Source organism: Nansenia antarctica (genome assembly GCF_963989245.1).
Source record: "Nansenia antarctica genome assembly, chromosome: 3".
Classification (NCBI taxonomy): Eukaryota; Metazoa; Chordata; class Actinopteri; order Argentiniformes; family Microstomatidae; genus Nansenia; species Nansenia antarctica.
The window spans coordinates 61,788,718-61,803,273 of NC_137688.1; positions in this window are offsets into that span (position 1 = coordinate 61,788,718).

Here is a 14,556-nt window from a genome sequence, read left to right on the forward strand (position 1 = left end):
TAGGGTCAGGGGGGTTAGGTTAGGGTAAGGGGGGTTAGGGTCTGGGGGGTTAGGATCAGGGTCAGGGTTAGTGTCAGGGTCAGGGGGGTTAGGTTGGGGTCAGGGTTAGGGTTAAGGTAAGGGGGGGTTAGGGGTTACGAGTGACCAGGTCCCTAAGTTTCACTCTGAGTTTGCAGCAGAAACTCTGGACGTGTGACCTTCGTACGTCAAACCTTCTGAATGATGGGAAACACGACCTCACATGTTGCCCAACAGACTGATTGACCTCCTGTGTGACGGCCTGATGGGTGTGTGTGTGTGTGTGTGAGAGGTTCCTGCTTGGTGTTGCATAATGTTAGATTGAGTGGCCGAGGTTTTAATTCAGCATGTTTTAAGTTTCCTCTAAATGAGTCAAGTTAGCAGGAGCATGAGTTTCTATTTTCAATTTCTATTCTTCAATAAAATAAGAATGCAGTACGCCTATCATCCTGCTTTACAAGTACATTTTATATTATTATCATTATCATTATTAGTATCATTATTATTTTTATTAGTATCATTATTCTTTTTATTAGTATCATTATTCTTATTATTATTATAGTGTTATTATTATTAATAATCATAATTAATAGTAAGGAGTTATTATTATTATTATTATTATTATTATTATTATTATTATTATTATTAATAATAATAATAATAATAATAATAATATGCATCATCAGATATTGCATTTATCGATCACATACAGTATGTAGTGGAAATATTTGACATTCACGTTCCATTTCGGACATATCTCCTGCCCTTGTTTGTCTTTAGTAAGATATCACTATTATAGCCTGTCACGGACAGATTGTGTCTTTAAGGAACAAAGTCCCTGCTCGGGGAGCAGCACGAGGAGGAGAACACGTCATCCTTTCCGGGAAGTAGCCGACTCACCACCTCCCTGCATTATCGGGCAACCAGCTGTGAACCGGAGAAATGCACCGAGAGAGAGATGTGATTGTGCACCATCTGATCACGGGACTGCCTGGGAGAAAAGGTAGAAATAATTAAAACGTCCAAGGAGGTTGAGCTTTGGTTGCACTTTCGATCTGACGGAATCAGCGGCACATTCCAGTAAGGAGTGAGGAGTTAGTCATACCGTGAAACTGCAAACCTCCCACACCGAGAAACGAAATATGATGTAACAATACTTAAGAACTCTCATGTAACAATGCTCCAGCGCAGTGTGGTTATACACATGTTCACACCTCGGGAACGCAGCGCTGTCGGTTTATCTAATTCAGGGGTGTCAAATTCAAACTTACTGAGGGCCAGGTTGAGGTTTGTGAATAAAATCTGGGCCCAGACATTTAGTACAATGATATCGAAGAGATATAAGTAGGCTAGTAACTGTATTAAATAAAAGAAAATGCATGGATTGCATGCACAGATGATCAAATAACCATAAAATATTATGCCTTTTCCATGTTTGTGGGTAATTCTTACTGGCAAACTGATTAATAAAGCAAAATAGTATTTATCAAGTGCTGAACAATGTTTTTGTATAAAATTATAACTGCACAATTACATTTGCATCACAGTAGCCTACTTTTGTCTGTAACAAAATAACAAATACTGTCTTTGTTACCAGCAAAACTGATTAATAAAACAAAATAGTATTTATTCTGAACAATGACTTTGTATAAAATGATAACTGCATAGTAAAACAAAACACATTTGGATCACAGTACTTTTACCTTTAACAAAACAACAAGGTCAAAATAGTCAATGCAACAAGTCGTATCTCGTTTGTATGGCTTACTTTGGAAATGGTAAAATGGTAAATTGACTGCACTTATATAGCGCCTTTTTTGCTGCTCCAAAGCGCTTTACAACGGCCTCTCATTCACCCATTCACACACACATTCACACACCAATGGCGGCAAGCTGCCATGCAAGGCGCTGGCCCGCTCACTGGGAGCAATTTGGGATTCAGTGTCTTGCCCAAGGACACTTCGACATGTGGCCAGCCGGGGCTCGAACCGCCGATCTGCCAACCTTGTGATCATTAGACGGTGGTTCTACCTCCTGCGCCACAGCCGCCCACAAACTTGAATACAACAACATTAATGTTACATGCAACATTAATGGGCCTATAATGCCAAGTCTAAGCAAAATAGGCATTGTGCTTTTTAGTTCAACAAAAAGTAAAATGATTAAAACGCAACCTTCAACAGAGAGCAGAGGAGGAGAGGAGAGGAGAGAAGAGGAGGAGAGAGCAGAGGGGGGGAGAACAGCAAAACATGTTTACTCGCACTGAGGGAGCTGTGAATGCAAGCTTTATAATAGTGAAGGACATAGCAACAGCATGTAAGCCGTTCACAGAGGGAGAGTTTATTGAAAATTGCATCGAAAAGGTATGTGATGTTGTATGCCCCGACAAGAAGCAGGCATTTAAAAATATCAGCATGGCCTCAAAATACCGTGGCGAGCTGGGTGAATGAGCTGGCCTCCGACTTCCAGATCCAGCTAAAATTTAAAGCCAAGGAATTTGTTTCGAGACACATTGGCCTCTGTTTCCCGTTTTCATCTGTTTTATTCTGTTTCCCATCTTTCTTGAAATTGTCGATATTCATTGTCCACTTTTCTTTTTTGGCCATTGTTTAATTACAGAAAAAGTAAATGAGCTCGCCAGATCCGGATATGGCTGGGGCACACACGGGGAGCGGCATATTGGGCGGCCGCTCCCGAGGGCGGTATAGGAGTATTTCCGGACAAGGATCCGTCGCGCAACAGCGCCCCCGGGGTGCCGGAATAACGGTGCTGGGCTCGAGGAGCCAGTCAGCTAGTCTGCCTGGCGGCCTCCTCTGGGACCGCCGGCCACGGGGTCGTGCGGCGGATCCTTCGCAATAGGCAGGGGATAATTGGATGCTAGGTTGGGTTCAATTGGCTACCAAATTGGGTGAAAAAGGGATAAAAAAAAAAAAAAAAAAAGTAAATGACATTTCTGTCATGGCTTCCGCATTTTGGCCTACGCGAGAGTCGGAATCATGTCGGAATCATGTGCTACCAAGCGGACCAATCACAGTGCTTACGGTCTGCGTAGGCACTGCCGCATAGTCAAATTTTTGGAGAGGTGCGCGTGAGCCTACGGTGTAGGCGTAGATTTTATGCAGAAGTATAAATTGGGCTTACAGTTGGTCGGTGTACTCATAGTGGCATAATAGCGATTTTTTTGTTATGCTTATTGTAAAGAAAATGTCTATAATGCATTGAAATGACATTTGGCTTTTATTCATTCTCTGATAAAAGCGTGAGAGTGGAGCGGGGTAGCGCCTCCTGCGTTTCAGTGTTGTATTGTCACAGACTGAAATTTAAACACCAGTGCACGGGCCACATTAAAATGTTTGTCAGAATTTATTGGCGGGCCGGGTTAAAAGTCGCCACGGGCCGTGTGATCTAATTCATGCATTAGCTGTTTGGTTTGAGACACATCCAGGCATTATTGTAAGAAGTATATATATGAATAATATAAATATATCTATATATTATTGACATAATAACAGTAGGGTTAGGGCGTGGCGGGAGCCGACAGTAGATTGACTAGATTTGGTTACAACAAGAAATAAACACACCTGAGTTTAGATGTCCCATATTACCCAACGTCCCAAGTTACCCGAATCTATGTATTGTCTGACCCTGTTGTAAGTAATAACATTCTCGAATAAAGAATAATTAAAATGAGCAAATGCTTTTTTGTTTGATTATTGTTGCAATTATTGTTTATTATGAATGAATGGTCTTTATTTGTCATTGCTACAGTACAGGTACCAAACAACGAAATTTAGGAGGGGTGGCTCCCCTGGTGTTAGGAAAGGGGAAAAAAATAAAAACTTTTTAAAAAGAATCACAAGAAGGGAAGGAGCTGGTTTACATAAATAAAGGCTATGTACACTATCCACTATACTATACTGTACAGATAGACGACTAGGGTTGTCATATTGCACAGTAGCGTTATTTCACATTTATTTAAAGTGTCGCAGTTTGCAGGCTTGAAATGTACATGTTTGTGCCTCAGCACTACACCTGATTATTTTATTTTTTTCAGTCCAGCAGCTGCCATCAATCCGTCCAGACTGTCCAGGGCCCAGAACCTAGGTCTTTGCTGTATTCAGGGCCTGGACGGCCCTGTGATAGAAGCTGTTCTTCAGTCTGTTTGTCCTTGCGCCCAAGGTCCTGAACCGCCTTTTCGAGGGCAGCCTGGTAAAGTGTTCGTACCCAGGGTGGGTCGGGTCCCTGGAGATCTTGGAGGCCTTCCTGAGACAGCGTGTGTTGTACAGCTCTTCCAGAGAGGGGAGGGGGGCGCCGGTGATCTTCTGTGCTGTTCTCACGACTCTCTGTAGCGCATTTCTCTCCGCTGTTGTGCAGCTGGAGAACCAGTTGCAGATGCCGTAGGTGAGGATGCTCTCTACTGCGCCGCGGTAGAAGGTCACCAGTATCTCCTGCTTGCTGTGTTCCTTCCTGAGGACTCTCAGGGTGTATAGCCGCTGTTGTGCCCTCTTGATGGTGGCTTTTGTGTTGTCCTTCCAGGTCAGGTCCTCCCGCATGTGCATCCCCAGGAATCGGAGGGTTGAGACTCTCTCCACGCTCTCTCCGTCGATGAGCAGGGGCTGGATCTCTGACTTTTTCCTCCTGAAGTCTACGATGATTACGATACATGAATGGTATATACGCTGTATAACTGAGGTGGTTAATGTTAGTAATGATGTCGTTCTTGTTAATGAATGGATAGTTTTGAAATATTGTACCAAACCATTCATTTAATGTGGATATAGACGTGTCTGGATCACAATCCTTAGCCTTCCTGTACCTAGCCCCCCCACACACACACACACCTGAACCCCCCCCCCACACACACACATAGGTTAGTTGATTTTGTTTTTATTTATTTATCTTCACTGTCTTTGCCGTCCTATTGTATGTGTTGTTCTATGTTGACGAGCATTTCTGTTCGTATGTTTTTTTAAATTCTTGCTGGGGCCTCTTGGCCAGATCTTCATTGAAAAGATCGAAGCGGCGATCGCGTCTCACTACGTTGGAATGCTCCCTGACGCTGCGGCCTCCAAATAACGCTCCGTCAGTTCAGTACAGTACAGTACGCTCCCCCCGCCCCCTCCCTCAGAGTCACACTTATTAATAACACAGCCGTTAAACCAGGGCTGCTCTGCTAGCTCGCTACGCGCTGCTTCCTAATGTTTGTGTTTACCTCGGCTGCTGCCATGGCGACGGCCTCTCACCGACTGGACTGTAAGCGGACTTCAATCCCAGGCTGAGAGGGGGGGGGGGGGGGAGGAGAGGGGGGATGGGGAGAGAGGGGAGAGACGGTGAGAGAGGGGGGGGGAGAGAGGGGAGAGAGAGGGGAGGGAGAGGGGAGAGAGAGGGGAGAGAGAGGGGGGGGGAGAGAGAGGGGAGAGAGGGGGGGAGAGGAGGGGGAGAGGGGAGAGAGAAGGGGGGGAGAGGGGAGAGAGGGGGGGAGAGAGAGAGAGAGGGAAGCCACAGCCAGGACTCCCAAACTTGCAGCTCCGTCAGACTCCATGACCTCCCTCCCTCCCTCCCCCCCCACTCCGTATTGTATTATTTTTGTCTCATGTGTAATTTGTAAAGCGGTGACATGGTAACTTGACTGGACACACACACACACACACACACTCCTGTCCTCAGTTCTGTCCTCAGTCAACTCAAGTCATGTTTATTTATAAAGCACATTCAATCAAAGTGCTGTACATGGATTAAAATCACAATAAAGGCAATAAAGTCACAATATATACACACATATATATATCACAATAACGTAAGCATAAAGACATACATAGAAAGTAGATATACCACAACAGATCAAAAACCACTTTAAGGAAACGTTAAAGAATATACGTTTTAAGCCAGATCTGATAGAGAGGGGGATGGAGGGATCAGATCTGATAGAGAGGGGGATGGAGGGGGCAGATCTGATAGAGGGGGGATGGAGGGGGCAGATCTGATAGAGAGGGGGGATGGAGGGATCAGATCTGATAGAAAGGGGGATGGAGGGATCAGATCTGATAGAGAGGGGGATGGAGGGGGCAGATCTGATAGAGAGGGGGATGGAGGGATCAGATCTGATAGAAAGGGGGATGGAGGGATCAGATCTGATAGAGAGGGGGATGGAGGGGGCAGATCTGATAGAGAGGGGGATGGAGGGGGCAGATCTGATAGAGAGGGGGATGGAGGGGTCAGTTCTGATAGAGAGGGGGATGGAGGGATCAGATCTGATAGAGAGGGGGATGGAGGGGGCAGATCTGATAGAGAGGGGGATGGAGGGGGCAGATCTGATAGAGAGGGGGGATGGAGGGATCAGATCTGATAGAGAGGGGGATGGAGGGATCAGATCTGATAGAGAGGGGGATAGAGGGGACAGATCTGATAGAGAGGGGGATGGAGGGGGCAGATCTGATAGAGAGGGGGATGGGGGGGTCAGATCTGATAGAGTGGGGGATGGAGGGATGGAGGGGTCAGATCTGATAGAGAGGGGAATGGAGGGGGCAGATCTGATAGAGAGGGGGATGGAGGGGTCAGATCTGATAGAGTGGGGGATGGAGGGATGGAGGGGTCAGATCTGATAGAGAGGGGGATGGAGAGGGGCAGATCTGATAGAGAGGGGGATGGAGGGGTCAGTTCTGATAGAGAGGGGGGGTCAGATCTGATAGAGAGGGGGATGGAGGGGGCAGATCTGATAAAGAGGGGGATGGAGGGGTCAGATCTGATAAAGAGGGGGATGGAGGGGTCAGATCTGATAAAGAGGGGGATGGAGGGATGGAGGGACAGATCTGATAAAGAGGGTCTCTCTTCTCCCTGTCAGGAGCCTGGCAGCGGTGTTCTGGTCAAGCTGCACGCGGCACGACAAGGACGACTGACTAATCCCTGTGTAAAGGGAGTTGCGGTAGTCTACTCGTGAGGTTATGAAGGCGTGGATGACCTTCTCAAGGTCTTTGAAAGACACTTCCTCTTCGGTCCCTTTTCAGGAAGTGAAAGCGGTGCCATGCCACCCACAACAGGAGTGTGACTCAACAGTTTCTACATGTTTCTACATGTTACTTTCTATGAAGATGACACAGCAACTTCAGAACGGGAAGGTCGTTTTATCCGCAGCCAGGTATTTACCACTATGGAACCATACTGACCCTCACCTGTCGTACTTCAAAGAAAATAGCTGTTACGAAAAGTAAAAAGAAAAAGAAAAGTAAGACCATGCAATATAGGGCCTTTTCAGCCGCAGCCCCGTCCCTCTGGAACGTCCTCCCCAACCACATCAGACAGGCCAACACCCTCAAAACCCACCTCTTCGGGGCGCTTAGGTGGGTTAGCGGGTTAAGCGCTGACCATGTAACCGCAGGGTCCCCGGTTCGATTCCGGCCGGGGACATATCCTGCATGTCATCCCTCCTCTCTCTCTCACCCATCCTTCCTGTCTAAATCTTCACTGTAACTGTCAATAAAGATGAAAAATATGAGTGGGACTGCCCCACTCAGAAAAAAATTACTTAAAAAAAAACACCTCTTCAAGCTCGCCTTCACCAGTTAACCCTCTCCCGCTCCCCTTCCCATGTGTTCCCAGCACTACCTTAATTAGGCCCCTATACTGTCTTCTATTTACTTTTTGTTTCTTTTTATTATTACTCCTTGATCTTTTCAGTTTGTAAAGCGTCTTTGAGTGTCTAGAAAAGCGCTATATAAGTCTAATGTATTATTATTATTATTTATTATTATCTATATTTTCATTTGTGTACAATGAGTATGAATTGGGGAACTGCATTTGCCTATAAAATGTGAATGGAATACATAACTTACGTGTGTTGTAAAGAATACTGATATGAAATATGAAACATAGGTCGCCTAAACATCGGTGGCCTAACCAATAAACATTGTGCAACCTGCCAATGGAATGGTGAATTGAAGCTCCCTCTATCAGTTTCATATGTGTGTAAATCTGGCTTTGATACTAGCCAGCGCCTCACCACCCTCCACCAGCACAGGTGGACTCTCACACACACCTCACCGCACGTCACGTCACAGGTGGACAGAGGTTGTGTTTATGGCTGTTGTTGTTATGGTTGCAGCTGCCTTTATGTGAGATAAGTCAACCATTATAAATACCATGACGTAGAAACACATGCCCATATCAATATATCAACTGCTATAGCATGTTTAACTTGTGCATAATGTGTTATGTCTAATGTGTGTAGAGTGTGTTATGATATGTTTAATTTGTGTAGAATGTGTTATGATATGTTCAATTTGTGTAGAATGTGTTAGAATATGTTTAATTTGTGTAGAATGTGTTAGAATATGTTTAATTTGTGTAGAATGTAGAATGTGTTATTGATGTGTATAACATGTTATGGTTGTGTAGAATGTGTTATATGCTTATGGGCAGTAACTCATATCTCTCCTCTACAACTGCAAGGTTGTTCGATTGAGTAACTCATATCTCTCCTCTACAACCTCATGGTTTTTAGATCCAGTAACTCATATCTCTCCTCTACAACCTCATGGTTATTAGATCCAGTAAGTCATATCTCTCCTCTACAACCTTAAGCGGTGACGTGGCTGCAGGGAGACCATGTGACTTTCTGGAAGCTCTGTTTTGAAGCGGTGGACAAGAGTACAACTCTGTCTGCTGGAGGGGATGGGGGGTCCGCAGCCTATCAGATGGCTCAGGTGAGGTGACATCACCTCTCAGATCCGTGGTGTGACTGAAGTGTGTGTCATCGCCGGGCTGGGATGAATAGTTAATGAGGCCGCTTGCCTGTCGACCAATCAGGACTGAGAGAGGAGATCCCTCCTGGGAGAGGCTTAGGGGGGGGCGCGCACACGCACGCACACACACACACGCACACACAGTCTGTGTCTAGGCTACTATGATGGAATAATATTGCCTAAGACATTTTATACATTAATAAGAATATTCTTTCACCTGACTGAATTCACAAGGGCAGAACCAACATTGACGACCTCAGCCTAGTAGACAATGAAACCAGTTTCTCTACTTGAAGCTTGACATTGGCTAGACAACAGACACATTTAAATGATTACAAAGACCTGATTGCTCTCTTTTCTCCTGACCTGCACCTAGATGGACTAAAGGCCGATTTAAACTTCTGCGTAAAATCGACGCCGTAGCCTTGCGTCGGCCCGCGTGGGCCCGCCTTGCCTACGGAGAGGGTTGACGTGCACATCTCCAAAAATTTAAGAACGCGTCAGTTTCTACGCAACCGTAAGCTCTGTCATTGGTCCGCTTGGTAGCACATGATTCCGACAAGATTCCGACTCTCGTCGGCCAAAATGCGGAAGCCATGACAGAAATGTAATTTACTTTTTCTGTAATTGCTTATTAATAAAGATTTGAAAAATTATGATAACCATCGTATTATATATTAATTATATAGTTTAATGTCATTTCAATGCATCATAGAACTTTTATTTACAACAAGCATAACAACAAAAAGATCGCTATTATGCCGCTTTGAGCTTTGAGCTCCGTTGAGTTCCTAACCGGAAGAGGTACAGCACAGGGGCATAGAAAACACACTGCCACCTAGCGATGTGACGGTGTAATTGCAGCGCGGCCTACGCAGAAGTGTAAAGTGCAAGACCCCTTACGTAGGCTACGTAAGCTACGCACGTAAATTCGACGCAGAACTTTAAATCGGCCTTAAGCCATCGATTCCCCCTTAACCTTCATCCCCCATCATCTTCCTCAATGTACAAATCCACACCCCTTGTAAATGATTGGTCTAGACCTCACCTGAGGGCGGACTTGTTATCTGAGGGTACCTGAGGGCATATATACTGAAATGTAATGATGATCTAGACTTTGCGAGAAACCGTTCAGACTTGTCTGACGAACCTGTAAACTTTCTCCTTCTATAGCGGAAAACATTAAATATCTTTTACCTATGCATTTTGAAACGAAGCAGGCTGCCTTTCTTTAATTGCACTAACACTACGCTGACAGCTAGCAGGCTGGAGCAGAGGACCTGTGTCTAAAGCAGGCTAGTTGTAGGACAAAGCTCTCAACAGAACTGAGATCAGCTCTTTATAACAGATTAACATGTAGACGGTCTGAGGCTACATTAGCACGTAGCCTGCTAGCCTGGTCTGAGCATACGACTAGGTGTGAAGCTACGTTAGCATGTAGCCTATTAGCCAGGTCTACACTAGCGTGTAGCCGCCCCCTTTTTGCCAGACTAACAACCTTAGTTAGCCGACATTAGCCGTTAGCCCTCCTTGTCACAGAGCTCTGTAAAGAGAGTCTGGAAGTCGCCCACAGCTCATTGTGACATAATGGCTTCCAGTCACACAAGGCCCGGGGAACAAGGCAGGACTGTCCTCCATCACATCTGGGGCGGGGGAGGAGGACACTCACACAAGGCAGCAGAGAAGTAGCCTGCTGTTGAAATCTGACACTGTGATCTGTGACTCAGGTTGGGGAGAAATCTCAGCACTTTGCTGCTAATCGGAATCACGTGACTACAGGGTCTGATAAGGGCTGTTATTGTTACGAGAGGGAGGGAGGGAGAGGGGGAGAGGATGGGAGAGAGAGAGGGAGGGAGGGAGAGAGAGAGGGAGGGAGAGAGAGAGGGAGCAAGAGAGAGAGAGGGAGAGTGAGGGAGGGAGGGAGAGAGAGAGAGAGGGATAGAGACGGGGAGAGAGAGAGAAAGGGAGAGAGACGGAGAGAGAGAGAGGGAGAGACAGGGGTGATCAAACCTTTGACAGGGGTGATCTGGTGGTAATGATTCATGGCCAGTAGTGATGAGTCATGCTTTAATAGCTAAAGAAGCTGACATTTAAGATGCTGGGATGAAATGTTTAATTACCTCCTAGAACAGACATCACGTGTGTGTGTTACGTGTCTGGACAGATAGAGAGAGCTCGTCCTCTGTGACCTCACAATCAATGTGATATGGTCAACAACATGTCATTTATCCTCGGCCTGAATCAGATCAGTAAAGGTCCACAGTGTCACTATGCCTACTGTAATAGTAATACTAGTACACTGCATGCTAGTATGTTGGTATTATTATATTAATAGTATTGGTTTTATTATGTTACTAGTATATTATGAGTACATAAATACATTATATTCCATTGCAGCGTTCGTGATAAAGTAATGCTGCCTACTGTATAATAAGCAATAATTGCTACTCCCAAACCCTAAGATGTTTTTTGTATAATATGTATCTGTTATCTCTTATCTGTCTGTTATTTATTATGTTTTATTCGCCTATTCTGTAACTTCTGTACTGGTGTGCTTTCTTGGCCATGTCTCCCTCGAAAACAAGATTTTAATCTAAATGGTCTGCCTTTATCCAAAGCGCTTTACAACGGCCTCTCATTCACACATTCACACACACATTCACACACCAATGGCGGCAAGCTACCATGCAAGGCGCCGGCCCGCTCACTGGGAGCAATTTGGGGTTCAGTGTCTTGCCCAAGGCCACTTCGACATGTGGCCAGGCGGGGCTCGAACCGCCGATCTGCCAACCTTGCGATCATTAGACGCCGGCTCTACCTCCTGCGCCACAGCCGCCCCATAATCTCAAGGGACCTCCTGGTTAAATAAAGGTTAAATAAATAAAATAAAAAATAAAATGACCATTGGTTTGAAGAACCAAGCTGTCAATGACGGTTCATAGTTAGGTTTAGGGTTAGGGTTAGGGCTGAGGGTTAGGGCTAGGGTTAGGGTTAAGCCTGCTGAGTCACTCTGACAGGACTGGACACACCAGGAAACAGAAGAAGGAAAACCATCTGATGCAACATCTCTGCAATCATTGTTTACCAAAACCTGGATTTCAAACAACAAGATTTCATCTCTTCATCCGTCCCCGCCGAGCAGCTTCCCACACCCTCGTCATGTGACAGGCCAAGGGAATTTCCTGTTTGCTGGCATCCATTAAAGAGCATTCTCTGTCTCTGTCTCTGTCTCTGTCTCTGTCTCTGTCTCTGTCACACACACACACACACACACACACACACACACACACACACACACACACACACACACACACACACACACACACACGTGAGCGTGTCTCCCTGCCCTATGGAAACACCCAGTTACTCAGCACATTTATTGCTTTTATGTAACAGATGGTTATTATGGTTAGGTGATTATTATAGTTAGGTGATTATTAAGTGATTATTATGGTTAGGTGATTATTATAGTTAGGTGATTATTAAGTGATTATTGTGGTTAGGTGATTGTTATAGTTAGGTGATTATTATAGTTAGGTGATTATTATAGTTAGGTGATTATTATGGTTAGGTGATTATTATAGTTAGGTGATTATTAGGTGATTATTATAGTTAGGTGATTATTATAGTTAGGTGATTATTAAGTGATTATTATGGTTAGGTGATTGTTATAGTTAGGTGATTATTATAGTTAGGTGATTATTATGGTTAGGTGATTATTATAGTTAGGTGATTATTAGGTGATTATTATAGTTAGGTGATTATTAGGTGATTATTAAGTGATTATTATGGTTAGGTGGTGTTTACGTCATGCAACATTCATGACACTGATAAGGTTTACTTATGTATAAAACATGTTGTACAAATAAAGCTTGATTTTATACTATCCTTTGCCCCTTTCACACATACGAGCCTTCCCAGTAGATTCCACGGATTTCCAGGGTCAGCTTATGTCTGAACGCGACTGACCAGGGAAATCCGCCCGGGCAATTACCGTGGTCGAGACCATGTATAATTCCATGTAATTTACAGGGAAGGCTTAGGTGTGAACAGAAGCCTGAACATTCCCTGGTCCGTCTCCTTTCACAGCTGTCCTGCATCGCGCAGTCAGCAGAGCAGAGCGCATAAGAACTGCCCCAGACTCTGAATATCGCTACTGCTAAATATCATTCCACAACTGGACACTACTTCATTTCCAATCATAGTGGAGGTATGATATGACAGATATATATATATATATATATATATATATATATATATATAAACCCCTCAAAAAAAGTTCGGAAACGCTTTTCTTGTTGATTATTCCTCCCCTTTAATAATACCAATTGGTATTGTATTTTATATCGTTGGAAAGCCTGATTGGTCACCTTTATAATGAGGCACAACTTGTAAGGATCATACATTCATGGAATGAGTAACACAGCTAAACGTGTGGGTAGCGGCCCAAAATGTTTTGCCAAAATCCCCTATATTCTTCTGTTGGTATTCACTCTCGTTTTGAGCTTCAAGCGCAGGTGTATGTCAGTCACAGGTGTGTGAGTGGCACCTGAATGGCACCTAATTGACAGGAATGATATTCTGGGGCCAGTGGCGATCCCATATCTCCAGAATCTGGGACCTAACTCCATCCTCCATGATGACAACGCTCGCCCGCACAGAGCCAGGATCATCACAGAGCACCTCCAGTATTTGGGAGTGGAGAGGGTGGAATGGCCTGCCGTGAGTCCAGACCTCAACCAAATTGAACACTTGTGGGATCAGCTTGGGCGTGCTGTATGTGCCAGAGTGACCAACGCAACCATGTTGGCTGACTTGCGGCAAATCCTAGTTGAGGAATGGGATGCCGTCCCACAGCAGTGTGTGACCAGGCTGGTGACCAGCATGAGGAGGAGGTGCCAAGCTGTTGTGACTGCGTATGGATATGTGTTGTTTTTTCCTTATTACTGTGGGAGAGTGCAATCATCCAATCCACCAAGCAACTCAAAACGAGAGTGAATACCAACAGAAGAATATAGGGGATTTTGGCAAATATTTTTGGGCCGCTACCCACACGTTTAGCTGTGTTGCTCATTCCACCAATGCATGATCCTTACAAGTTGTACCTCGTTGTAAAGGTGACTAATCAGGCTTTCCAACAATATAAAATACACAGTGTGTGCTGTCGAGGACGACACCCAGACTCTTAACCTGGGGGGAGGGGGAAACCAAGTTGTCTATGGTGAGGGTGAAACTGGGGTGCTTGGTGAGTGTGGATTTGGAGGCAATGAGAATTACCTCTGTTTTATCACTGTTTAGTTTAAGGAAATTTGAAGTGAACCAGGATTTGAGTTCATGTAAACAGGCACAGAGGGAGGAGGGAGGGTGGGTGGAAGTGGGTTTGGAGGAAACATAGAGCTGGGTGTCATCCGCATAACAGTGGAAATGGATGTTATATTTACATTTACATTACATTACATTCATATGACAGTCTCACCGGCTCCACGGTTCTTTGGTGGAAAGGTATTTTTAACGAACTCCCAGCAAAGTCAAAACACAAAAATCTGCTCTCACTACCTTTTCCAGTTGAACATAAACTAAACTATTTAAATGCTGCTATTGTTTGCGAAGTTACAAGATCCTTACATCGCACCATTTTTTTCAAAGTATGCAAAGTTCTAATAGAAGCCTACATCTCTAGTAGCCTATGGAGACGTTGTAGTTGATCCCAAAGTCTGTTCAAACCCAGGCAGCGAGACCAGCAGAAAAACCAAAGTTCTCCCATACTGTGCTTTTGGACTAGTATAGTATGTTTATATCA